The sequence below is a fragment of the Trichechus manatus genome, unplaced genomic scaffold, assembly GCF_000243295.1.
Source record: "Trichechus manatus latirostris isolate Lorelei unplaced genomic scaffold, TriManLat1.0 scaffold00061, whole genome shotgun sequence".
Lineage (NCBI taxonomy): Eukaryota > Metazoa > Chordata > Mammalia > Sirenia > Trichechidae > Trichechus > Trichechus manatus.
Window position 1 is genome coordinate 13,731,588 of NW_004443997.1, and position 13,036 is coordinate 13,744,623.

The 13,036-nt window shown below is 55.9% G+C and overlaps 1 protein-coding gene across 2 annotated transcripts in view; it reads right to left on the bottom strand.

Annotated features, from left to right (window-relative positions):
- The window catches only part of SH2B3 (SH2B adaptor protein 3), a 40,095-nt gene extending 30,302 nt beyond the window's left edge, over positions 1 to 9,793 (bottom strand). The window contains exon 1 of one of the 2 annotated variants that reach the window (XM_004379076.2): positions 9,454 to 9,793. The gene's annotated coding sequence lies outside the window, so the exon portion shown is untranslated. Of the gene's footprint in view, positions 1 to 8,206; positions 9,320 to 9,453 lie in introns of those variants that run through there. The other variant, XM_023733799.1, reaches the window with a different exon arrangement.
- Between the last annotated feature and the right edge of the window lie 3,243 nt (positions 9,794 to 13,036).

Here is a 13,036-nt window from a genome sequence, read left to right on the forward strand (position 1 = left end):
ACTCAGCTGCTAACTGAAAGGTTGGCACTTTGAACCCATCAGCTACTCTGCAGGAGAAGAGACCTGGCAATCTGCTCCTATAAAGATTTACAGCCTAGGAAACCCTACGGGGCAATTCTATTCCGTCCTACAGGGTAACTACGAGTCAAAAATCGACTCGACAACAAACAATAACAGTTAACCTAAAGGTTGGCAGTTCAAACCTACCCAGCGGCTCCACAGAAGAAGGGCCTGGCGAACTGCTTCCATAAAAATCATAGCTAAGAAAACTCCATGAAGTTCTACTCTGTAACACATGGGCTGCCATGAGTTGGGGGCCAACTTGATAGCAGCTAATGACGACACTGTGGACCAGGCACCGTGCATGGACCTGGGGACACAGCAGTGAACCAGACAAAGCCCCCTGGCCCACTCATTCACAGGGAATGCGTACTGGCTGTGTGGCCTCTGACACCTGCCTACACCTCTCCAAGCCTCAGATTCCTCTTTTGCCATGTGGGGATCAGCATGGCATCCGCCTCACAAGGTGGTTGTAAGGAGTCTCTGAAACAGGACTCAAGGAAGAGGTTTGAACCCAGAAATCAGAGTTCTTTCCCCCACACCCCACTTCATGTGGCCCCGTCAGGCTGGACAGCCCTGCAGGGCAGTGACAAGGACCATGAGGGCTGCCCTCGGCTCCTCCAGCCCTGCGGTGACCCTGCAGCTCATGGCAGCAGAGTACCCGGGCAGCGCAGAGGCACCCCACTGGGAGGGCGCACTGCACCCCACAGTTCTACACACCAGAGTCCTCAGAGCCTGCACACAGTAGGCACTTTGCACACAGCAGGCGGTCTGTCAAAGCTGCCGGGCAGAAGGGAAGGGAGAGGGGCCACGTGTGCCCTTGACCACCATGCTCTGCCATGAAAACCACCCCTGTGGCTGAGGCGGAAGGATCCTTGGTCAACCCCTGGCATGCCATGACATGGGGGGCAGGCAGACCCTGTCCTCATGGGCTGGAGGTGCCCAGAGAGCTCTCAGAAGCAGACCCAAGCTCCTGCCTGCCCCACCAGGGCAGCCCTGCATGGTCTGACCCACCTACCACACTGGCTGCCCCAGGGCCTTTGCATGACGTTTTCCCTCATCCAGTCAGCTCTCCGTCTGCTTCGACGCTCACACTACATATGGCTTTGGAGAAGCCTTCCCTAAGCTCAGCAGCTGAGTCAAGACCTGAACTTGTCCTTCAGCACACATCGTCATTCAGTATTTGTGATGCTTTACTGAGCGACCATCTTCCCACTGGACCCTGAGGTCTGTTAGACCTGGAGCCACTCCCCGCTCTATCTCCAGAGGCTGGCATACAGCAGTAGCTCAGTAAATGCTTACTGAATGAATGAATCACTGTAAGAGGTCAGCTGGATCTGTAACCCCTGGCTCTTCCAGCAGATGTGTGGTGGCCAGCACCGGCCAGTGGTCACCCCTCGCTGGGACAGCCTACTTTCTGGGCATCCTGGGCCTCTGCCCATGCCTGTCCCTTGATCCAGAACACCTCTCCCTGCCAACCCTTATATGTCAGCATGCCAAAACCCCAACTCCGGGGCCAAACCCTGGCAGGAGCCTTCCCCAGAACAGCTGTTGCCCACTCGGAACTCAATCAATGCCCTGGCAATGGCTGGGAGCTCTCCTCACTGGGCCCCTTTCCTCAACTCCCCCAGAAGAACAGAACCATTCACTGCACACTTGCTAACATCAGGCATGCTTCTAACTGCTTCTGCAAAACCTTCACTCTCTCAGGCTTCCCGGCAGCTAGAGGAGGTAGGTCCCATTGTTGCTCCCATTTTACAGATAGGAAAACTGAAGCACAAAGAAGTCCCACAGCTAGTGGTAAATGGAAATCCCCTCACAGAAAATCAAAAAAGAAAAAAAAAACTGTTGTCGCGTTGATTTCGACTCATAGAGACCCTATAGGACAGAGGAGAACTGCTCCATAGGGTTTCCAAGGAGCAGCTGGTCGATTCGAACTGCCAACCTCTTGGTAAGCATCCGAGCTCTTAACCACTGTGGCCACCAGGGCTCCACTCCCCAAATGCCTGATCAGCGCCCAAATGCACAACACAAAGAATCACTCCCTGACGAGTGTTTATCGAATGCATGGTGAGCTGCCGGCGGAACTGGCGGGTGTAAGGCCTGAGTGGGCACTTGCAGGAGTCTGGCCTCAGCTTCCGGTCCAGGTCGCAAACCCACCAGGTGGTCAGGAAAATAGCCACAGGGTGAAAAAGAGAAAACAACAGTAACTTAATAAATGACATTAGCTCAGGTTTTCTGCATGTCCTGCTCTGTACTAAACATTCTGCATACATGCGCTCCTTAAATCCCCACAGGAAGGGCGAGGTCTAGCATCATGCCCATTTCACAGACTGAGAAAACCAAGGCATGGGATGAGCAGCTTGCCCTGGTCACACAGCTGGCAAGGGGCACAGCTGGGACGGGGACCAGGCTCGCCTGGCTCCAAGCACTGGCTAAATGTGGGTGAAGTTACCATTCCCCTGCCCCCACCTGGGACCTGCCCCCCTGCCCCCCCGGGGCTGAGAGGCGCCTCATTCATGCTGATGCTGCTCCACCAGAGCTCCAGAAACGTTACTTGTATAAATTAAGCAGTTCGGCTTGTACAGGGTTGGCTGAGGTTCCAGTCTCCGGAGCCCTGCCCCCAACTCACGCCATCCAGCACAAAAGGCGGTGGGGCTCCGAGAAACCCACTGAGACCTTCCTCTAGATGCCCCCTTTTGTGGTGAAGCCATAGACCAAACGGGGGTTCAAATCCTTCCTCTGCCACCTCCTTGCTATGTGACGTGGAGGAGGGGCCTTCCTTCTCTGAGCCTCAGTGTTCTCATCTATAAAATGGGCTGATGTTCTCATGGTGCTGGCTAGGAGCACTCAAAGAGCCGACATCTGTGGGACGCTTGGCACGGGGCTCAAGACACCAGTGGCTGGTGCTGTTTTATTACTTACTGTTAGCATCAGAACGGGAGAAAGATGTGGGAGTATACCTGCGTAAAGATTTACAGCCTTGGAAACCCTGTAGGGCAGTTCTACTCTGTCCCATAGGGTCACTGACTCAAAATCGACTCAGTGGCAGTGGGTTTGGTTTCAGTTTTTGCATTTAGACAGTGGAGCCCTGGCTTCAGGGAGTGCCAGGCCTGCCCACCACAAGAGCTGAAAGGGGAGCTGGCCTTGTGGGCTGGGGGCATCAAGGGAGCCTGAACAAAGGGCCTTCTCAGGGGAGAGGCGGCTGCTCAGGCGGCTCCGGGCAGGAAATCACCAGCCGGAGCAGTCAGCTGCGGCCTGGGCTGGGGAGGGGGCCGCACCAAGGAGGCTTCCTGGCCAGGTGGGCTGCCAGGCCACGGGAAGGTGGTCCCCTCCCCGGGCTTCGGTTTATTGAACACATACTATGTGCAAGGCACAGAGAGCAACTAGTCGGAGGGGGCCAGCCCTGGGATCAAAGACTGAAAAGTTCTCGGCTGGAAGCAACTATGACCCAGGAGACCCTCACGCTCAGGCTGCGGGGGTGTGAGTGGGGAGGTGACTTTGGAGCACCTCTGCCCCACCCCCAGTGAAGCTTCCGGGAGCCTGGGCAGCCAGAGGGATGAACAGCCTTCCACACGAAGGGGCTACACTAGGGTAACCCTAGGGATAAGAGCAGATGAGCCCGGCGTCCCTCTGACCCTCAGCCGGGGGTGGCCGCTGGCATCTTGGGGCAGGGGGTCAGGATGGTCAATGGCACCCCAGCACCCAGCTGAGTGGTCTCCAGGATTCCCACAGGTGGGTGAGGGACAAGGACAATCTCATCCAGGTACATCCTGGCACCAGCCCCCAGTCCCCTCGACAAACACTTGGAAGCAGCTAACTCCACGCCCATTTGAGGACCCAGCTGGGGGTGGGTGGGGCCAGTCTGCGTCCCAAGAGCACAACTGTGCTTTCCAGAGCTTCTGCTAAGGGAAGCTTGGCAGGGCCTTGAAGCCAAAGCCTTGGCCTGGTGTTCCCCATTCAAGCATATCCACCCCAAGGGACCCTCAAGCCTCCCCACAAGATGGTGAGAATTCTTAGGAGCTTCAACAGCTGGGAACCCCCATAGCTGGCTCTGCACTGTGGGGCCCACTCACACCCCTGACCCAGAGATGGGGCTCAACAGTCTCTTCCCATTCCAACCGCCCCGATAATTAACTGTAATTCAGGGAAGCTAAAGTTTCCGTGTTAATGACCAGACCCAGATGCAGAGAAAGACTTCCCCGCTGTGGGGATTCCACCTGCCGAGGCTTGGAGGATTTTTTTTATTGAGGTCAAATACACATAACATAAAATTCACCATTTTAATCGTTTTAAAGTGTACAATTCAGTGGCTTTTAATACCTTTACAGTGTGGTGTAACCATACCACTCTAATTCCAGAACATTTTCATCACCCGAAAACCAGAAAGGAAAAAAAACAAAAGCAAAGCTGTTACTGAGGAAGATGTTTTAAGTTGTGGTAAATAAATTAAGAGTAATTGCTCAAACCACAGCAGCCCTGGGGGTAGGGGCTGAGAAACTCTTGACGGGAAGCAATCATTAATTAAGTGAATAATTTTAAATATGAGTTAAAGTTAAAACAAGCCAGTTCGGATCCCTCACCAGCCCCAGACGAAAAGAAAAAAAAACCTCACTCCCCTTCTATGAGGCTAGTGTGGAATCTAGCCCTCCAGCCTCTAGAGTCTCTCTGCAACGGAGTCAACTTTCAAGTTGAGGAAACTCAGGCTCCAAGAGAGAAAGTGGTTCACCTGCAGCTGGAAAGCAGCAGTCAGCAGTCAAGCCCAGGACTGGAGTTCCCCTGCCCCAGTTCACAGCTGTTTGGGCAGAGGTCCACAGCTACAGCGGGAGCCACCTCCTCCAGGGAGGCTGCCAGGTCGACTCCATGCCACAGGGAGCATTTCTGTCTTCCCCATGCAAAGCACCAGCTGCTCCAGGAGCCCAGACCCCTGCCCAAGGGGATTTCTCTGCCCCTTCACGCCATTCATACTGGCCAGATGCAGACAAATCCACAGGGAGTAGGGGGCAAGGGCTCCAGGACTCTGGGAAGGCTGAGAGGTGGGGCAGCCCGTGGACACTGTGCACTGTCTCCAGGGCCACCTAGTGCCCCAAGAACATTTATCAGGCAGCACAGTCTGCCAGACCAGGAAATGTCCTCTACGTTCCTCTGCCCTCAACGCAGCCTGACACCCACCACCATCCCAGCTAGGCTTCTGGGACCATCCCCAGACTGGGCAGTGCCTGCCAAACTCCCCAGGTTGAGGGGAGAAGGGTGAGACACTATCGAGGGGGAGGCCTCTCAGCATGCCTTCTCAATGGTGTGAGGTCAGCTGCTTTGGGGTCTCAGGAGGGGTGCACTGAAGCCCTCCCGGGGCTGGGTGCCTCTCCCGTACACATTACCCTCTCTGGGCCCCTCCTACCGAGATGGCTGGAGAATGCTCATGTCAGAGGCCCTCTTTTGTGTCCACCTTCCCCGGCCTCATTCCCAGCTCCCCAGGCACCCGTAGCCAGGCTCCCCATTAGGTACCCCCCCATCAGGCGCCCTGTGAGTCAGCTCCCGGCCAAGCAGGGCACAGACTTCCTCCCTCCCAGGCCTCCCTGGGGACATGCGTCCTGGACAGCAGCCGGCTCCCCCTGGCCAGCTGGGGGGGGGGACCACATCCGGGAGGGCCCCCAGGGGCTCCAGGCCTGGCTCACGAGGAAGCCCGCAGCCCAGCCCCCCAGCTGACCCCTGACAGGGTGGCGTGGGAGGAAAAATCTTCCAGCCATCTGCTTAGCTGCCGGGTTTCCGGCCAGGGCGGGGCCGGGGGCCGCCAGCAGGACCCGCTGTCTTGGGGAAGTGCCCCCCTGACCCAGCTGGGTAGGAGGACACTTGGCTGGGCGGCCCACTGGGGGCCAGCTGGAGCCTCAAGCCCTGTCCAAGAAAAACTAGCCACTCAGGCTACAGGACCCAAGTTAGGGGGTGTCCAGCTGTGGCCACAGTCCTGTCGCCAGGCCTTAGGCCTGCGTGATCCCCAGACAGCCTCAGGCCCCGGAAGGCTGAGGGCTGGGGTGCAGGGCTCCTGGGTCCAATTAGGACTGACTCAGCGAGTGACCCCAGCTGAGTCACTTCCCTTGGGCAGCCCGCCCGCCTCGGTTTCCTTGGGGAGGGGGCTGGCTGGGGACGCGTCCCTTGTACTGCACCTCTGGAATCTCCCAGACAGGCTCCTCTCCCCTGCCAGATGGAAGCAGCTTCCTGCCCCACCCAGACAAAGATGCTGAACACCTGGGGGTCACGGAGGCACATTTTCCCAAGAAACCTGACAATTAAGTGCGAGCCCACTGGGCATTAATAACAACAGCTGGAACTTTTAAACGCCGACTGCATGCTGGGCACCGTGCATGCTTGTTCTCCCAAAACAAACCCATCGAGTGGTAATTATTTTCCCCGTTACATAGATGAGGAGAACCATAGCTCAGAGAGGTTGAGGGACAAGCCTAAGGTCACACAGCCATAGTAATTATAGCCAGCCTGGTTCAAGTCCCTACTCTGTGCCAGGCGCCTTACCACCCCTTGTGTACTATGTTTGCACAACCACCCTGGAGACATCAGCATTGTTGGTCCCCACTGGGCAGGTGAAGCCCAGAGAGGTCAGGTCACCATTGAGTGCTGGTCCAGTGCTTCACTGCTGGCTCATCAAAACTCCATAGCAACGCTTGAAGGGAGCTGTTAAAACTCTTTCACGGACTATGAATAAATTGGCTCAGAGAGGTTAAGCGACCAACCCAGGGACTACCAGCAATGGGAGATCCTCAAGAAAATCAGCCTCTGAGAAGGGTTTGAGGGGAAGTGCCAGGGCAGCTCCCGGCTGGGTCCCCTGGGAACCCCCTTGTTGAACCCCCCATGGCTGGGGAGGTGTTCTGTTTCCCCTCACCAGGGGCAGCCCCTCCAAGTGCCTCCACACCCCCCTTTTCCCCTGGCTTCTGCCCTGAAGGAGGCTCCACCACCAAGGAGGTAGGGAGTGTCCAAGGTGGCACAGCTGGACCCAGACCCAAGGGTCCCCATGGGCTGACCTGCTCTGCTGTGGGGCTACCCAGCCCAGGCTGCCACCATATATGCAGCAGCTCTACAGGATGCAAGTTGTTCTAGAAAGGTCTATTTATCAGAGAAGGCTCAAGCTCGGGGTTTAGGGGATTGGCGGGTGGGAGGGGTCAGGGAGGAAAACAAGCCAGGTGAACACCCACAACAACAAAAAAGATCATGATAATGCCATCTTATTGTACTGCTCCTCTGGACCAAGTCATTCTAAACACTCCTTTATGGTGCCAACAGCCCTAAGAAGTAGGAGCTATTATCATACCCATTTGAAAGATGAGGAAACTGAGGCTGGGGTGGTTAATGCCATCACCTCAACAGTCCTGGTCTTCAGAACTCCTCCCAAAGACCCAGGGAACCTCAGTGCTGCAGGAGCTCAAGGCATGCTGATAAAGGAACATTCCACAGCCAATAACACCACCACTAATGACACTAATGATACAAACAAGAACCACCTGGAATCATTTGGCAAAGGACAGTGAGAACGGTTGCACAACCTGATGAATGTAATCAATATCACTGAATTATACATGCAGAAATGGCTTAACTGGCATTTTGTTGTGTATATTTTCACAAGAAAAATAAATCATCACCACCACCTGTAACTGAATGCTTTCTCTGTGCCAGCAAGTAGGTGTTTTCCACAAACTGGCACGTTAAATCTCCACCACAACCTGCTCTGACCTCATTTTACACAGGGGGAAACCGAGGCTCACGAATCACTTGCCCCACTTCCTTAGCTGGAAAGACGCAGGGAGAGATTCGAACCCAGGCCCCCAGGACCCTCCTCTGCCACTGCTGAGCCCTGCAGCCCCGACACCCCAGCTGCTGATACTTCAGGCCCACGCCTGCAGCCAGCCGTGGCCCACGGGGACTCACAGAAGTTCTAGGAATGTTCACCCTTTGGCTCAGAAGGATTTCTCCCCCCAGAGTGGGGTTGTGAGAAAAGGCGCAGCAAAAGCGTATTAAAAACCCTTCCAACTTCCCCAACGGGCCCTGGCCTCTCGTCCCCTGACCCCAGCCCGCCTCTGCCTGCTCTCCCCGCATTAAGACCGCCGGATCTCCAGCCCCCGCAGGTCCCTGGGAGCCTCACAAGCTGTTTCCGCTCCAGCCGCCAGGTCAGAGATGGGAAATCCTGACACAACTCGCGCGCCCGCGTCCCTGGAGCCTCTTGCGCTAAGGGACTGAAAATGGGGCAGTGGGATGGCCAGGCTGCTCGACCCGGTCCGGCAGCTGGAGGGTGACCGGGATGCTCGTCTCCCAGGCGAAGGGGGTTCGAGTCAGATTTCAGCCCCTTCTGCCCCAAGGTTGGACCATGGCCCTGCAGACATGCCTCCCCAAGCTCTCTGCTCCGGAGCCCCCGCCCGCCGCCTGATTTCACTTCCTCCCACTCAGCCGAGCCCCTCCCTGGAGGCCCCCAGCTGCAGGCAATGACCTCCTCACCTACATCATCGTGGCCAGGGAATGGGGAAGAGAAACACGAGAATGGGGAAACTAAAGAAAAAAAGAAGCGGACAGGCAGGCAGGCCCCCACCACAGTTCCTCAAATGCAGCCTCCCCCAACAAAAGCCCCCACGGTCAGAAGGAAGGAAGCGAGGGGATTTCTGCAGCCGGCTTTCGAGGCCTCAGAAATACCCTCCCGGCTGCGCAGACCTAAGGCCAAAGCCCCCGCCCATTTTGTGTGTGTGTGTACGGGGATTCCCCAGGAGCCCCAGGCCCGTGATCGGGGGGCCCAGTCCAAGGAGACCCCGACTGTGGCCTCTTTAACCCTACTGAACCTCCAAATTTAGGGGTTTGGACACTCGGCATGGCTCAACCCACTGGCCAGGGAGTGGGGAGAGGGGCTTCCGGAATCCGGGCCGCTACCTTCTGGGCCACATGGCCTGGCCTTGGGGAGCGGGGAGGGGCCCCGCGCCCTGCTCACGGAGGCTCACCCATTCTCACCGCCTCAGTTTGACTACTTTCACTTTCAAGGTTTCAAGCGGTGACCCTCGATCCCTCCTTACCAGGCACGAGCTGCGGGCACTGCTGTCCTTGGGGGCTGGGCGACTTTGGAGGTGGGTTGGGGGTGTTGGCCAGACCTTTCTCAGCACTCCACCCCCCGCAAACCCTACCCCTAGTACATCCCAACACGTGTGTGGGTGGGGTGTCAGCTGGGGGATGTCGCAAGAGCCAGGTAAATGTCCCCCTATCCACCCCATCTCAACAAGCTAAAGGCAGTATTTGGGGATACTGTGGGGGTGTGCAGACGCTGAGCAGAACTGGCTACGGGGCCTCCTCTTCCCCCATTAAAGCCTTCCCAGCCCCGGGGGAGGGCAGAGCGGGGAAAGGCGGGCTTACCTGAGATAGAGGGGGTCCGGGCCCGGCCGGCCCATGGCGTCGCTCGCCCCCGGACCCCCGAAGTCCGAGGGGGCGGGCGGAACCCCGCCCCGGGCGCGTCCTCTCCCGCGCGCCGGCGGCTCGCTAGCGGCTCGCTCGCGCGGGGCTCAGGCAGGAAACCCGGGTTCGGAAAATGGCCAGCGTCTCATCATTTCCGCTGCCAGCGCATGACAGTTGCGGGAGGATGCGCCCCCGGGCCGCCGCCGGGGAAACTTTGCTGCTACTGCGCCGTCGCCCCCGCGGGCCGCGACAGTCCGGGCGGGCGGCCGGGCGGAGGCGGTGGCCCGATCCCATGCCTCCCCGCACCGTTATGTAAAGAGGAACCGCGGCTCGAGCGCAGCACTGCGGGGAGGGCGGCCACGGGGGCGGGGCGAGAGCGGGGTGGGGCTACGACGGGCCACGCCCCAGCACGCCTGCCAGCGGGAGACTCGCCCGGAGGGGCGGACACCGACGTGAGCAGTCTGGGGGCGGAGCCTAACCTGGCCCTGCCTATCAACCCTGCTCCTCCCCCGCTGAGGTCCCAAGGCCCTGTCGATGAGGGGCGGGGCCTTGTCAAGCCACACCCACAGTCGCCCACCTGATTCGCCTCGCGCAGCCTGAAGATGGAAAGAGACGACCCGAGGGGTGGGGGCAACCTTGACTCCACCCACCCAACCTCCTGCAGGTCGTTGGGTGCCTCAGTACCGAGGGGGCGGGGCCTGGCTAAGGGGCGGGGCCTAGGGCGGGGCAGGGCCGAGGCTCTCGGCCTCGAGGGGGCGTGCGCGCCGACTCCCTCCTCCAAGGCCTTATCGCCTCGCGCCGGGTCGTCGGTGCAATAGCGGCCGCCACTTTCATCATCGCCGGGGAAAGGAGCTCAACCCCGCCCATCCCGACTCCCCGCGACTCTGCTGAGCCGGCCGCCACGGCCCTAGCCCCCCTATCCGGGCTTCGCCGCTCATCCCGGGCTCTGCTCTGGCCGCCGACGGTGCCGGTGTAGACCACCCGCCCCCCAGCTCCATGAGGGCTACCTCTTTCTCCTGAAAGTCCTCCTGGACCACTGGCAGACCACTCTGAGCCTCCCATTCTCTCCTTGGGCTACTTTCATTGTCTTTAAAGGTTGGTGGTTCGAACCCATCCAGCGGTACCACAGAAGAAAACGCCTGGAGATCTGCTTCCGTTAAGATTACAGCCAAGACAACCCTATGGAGCAGTTCTACGCTGTAACGCACTGGGGTCTCCATGAGTCTGAATCAACTCCAGGGCAATTAACAACAACAAATGGGCCTCCTGGAGGGCGAGGTTGATAGTGGCGGGTCCCTTTAGTCTGGGCTACGGCATGCTCTCCGCTAGCCTCTCCCCAATACAGGGGAGGGAGGGAAGGGTAGAATGTGCCCTTCTTCTCCTCCCCTAACAGGAAACAAGTCGTTTGCGCCCCGGCTTGGGGGGGCCACCTCACCCCTTCCTAGACAAGGGGAGGAGGGGAAAGGGGTCCCTCCTGCGTTCGACTGCCTGGGCAAAAGCCTTCTCCATACCACAATTTCCTCGTCAGTGAAATGGAAATAATAAACAGTACCCGCCCACGGGGTTATTGTGAGGGTTAAATGAGTTATGCATGTAAAGCAGTTAGCAATGGTCCAAGAAACTACACGAGTGTTTGTTCAACAGGTCCTGCCCCTTGCAGCTGCAGGAAGGGGTTCCCCAGAAGGTGGGGGTTTCCTGACTCCACCAGCATAGGGCACGGAGGCCGGTCTCCTGTTGGATCCAATAACCTTGAAGGAAGCAGCCAGGGAAGGCTGGGAGTTCATGTTTTCCTTAAATACAAACTGAATACCTACTGTGCACCAGGTGGGTGCTGAAGACACAGCAATAAACAAAACAGATAAACATCCCTGCCCTCCTGGAGCTGACATTCTAGTGAGGGACACGGGACAAATAAATAAATATGTACAATTATTATGAAGATGTTACAGGATGGGACATGGGAAGGGGCTATCTTAGACTGGAGGCTTAGGGAGAGCTCCCTGAGGACCTAACATTTGAGCTGAGACCCCCTCCAACGACAGAAGGATTTAGGCATGATAATGTCTGAGGGAAGGACAGTCCAGACCCAGAAAACCTCAAGTGCAAAGGTCGTGAGGTAGGCACAAGCTTGGTGCTTGCTTCAGGAAAATAAAAAGGCAGTGGTGAGACCTAGACTGAGAGATGGGAAAAGATGAAGTTGGAAAGGTAGGCTCTTGTAGGTCCCAGTGGGGAGTTTAGAAATTATCTCGAGGGCAATGGGGAGCCATGGAGGGTTGTGAGCAGGAGAGGGACCTGCAGAGCTTTGGATTTGAGCTGCAAAGCCTGGAGCTGGCAACTCAGTTAGGAGGCATCCTATTGATACTTACACGGGATGCGGGGCAAATGGGGTGGATGTGAAGGAAGCCTAAACTGATCACCCCATATTATTATCTCTATATTACACTTGGCGAGACTGAGGCCCAGAGAGAGAGGTTACATACCTGTAGTCACACCACTGCCAGGTGGCGCCAACACAACCACCTCACCCTGGTACACAGCTGCTACCAAATGGTTGCTGAAATCTGCCAGCCACAAGCACTTTCCCTCTCACTACCCAGAGAGCAGTTCTGCTGACTTAAATGGGGACTTGTGGTTCTTCCCCTTTTTAATCACTGTGCGAGGCTTCTCTTCTCTCGTGCCAGATTTCTCGGAGCCCCAAGCTGGCTTCCTTCCTTGCTAGATTTCTTCTCTCCACGCATCCTCTCCGGAGTCAGGTTTCTTGTTTCCATGCTCTCCCTAATCCAAAGACCTCTCACTTTTTGGTTTTCTTAGAAAAGGCAAAGGAGTTACAACAAAATACTTCTCCCATCACCTTGCCCGAGACTTGAGGTCCGCTGTGCCCAGAAGCAGCGCTTTCTTTCATCTGCAACTGTCATACTGGCTGGCCAGGGCTCCTCCCACTTCACAGGTCCTGGGGTCCCAAGAGAGAAAAGAGCTTTATTCGGATTCCCACAACTGATCTGCAGAAGCAGATCCCACTGCCTTTTTTCCTTCCCAGAGTGAAAAACACTGAAGAGCAAAGACCTACTGTGTGCCAAGTTCTGGGCACACAGGTGCTGCCGGGAATAGGGTAGGAACCTGGCCTTCCTCCCAAGATTAATAACAATAATAAAACAGTTAATTGCTATAGGATTAGTAGTAAAAGACTTAATAACAATAAACATAAGATAACAATAGTTGACAGGTCTAATTAATAGTAATACTTCTTATTAGCTATTACAGGATTAACAGCAAATATAAAATAATAATTGGATATTAACAGGATTAATAATAAATATAATAACAGTTAACAAGTCGGGTTAATAATAGTAATAGTGGTTACAGGAGTAAGAATAATAAATATAAAATAAGATATTAATAAGATTAATAATAATAAGTATAATATAATATAATTAACACATCTAGGACTAATAATATTACTTAATAGTTACAGGTTAGTAATAATAAATACAAAAATAACAGTAGGCTATAATAGGATTAATAAGTATAATAGTTAACAGATCTA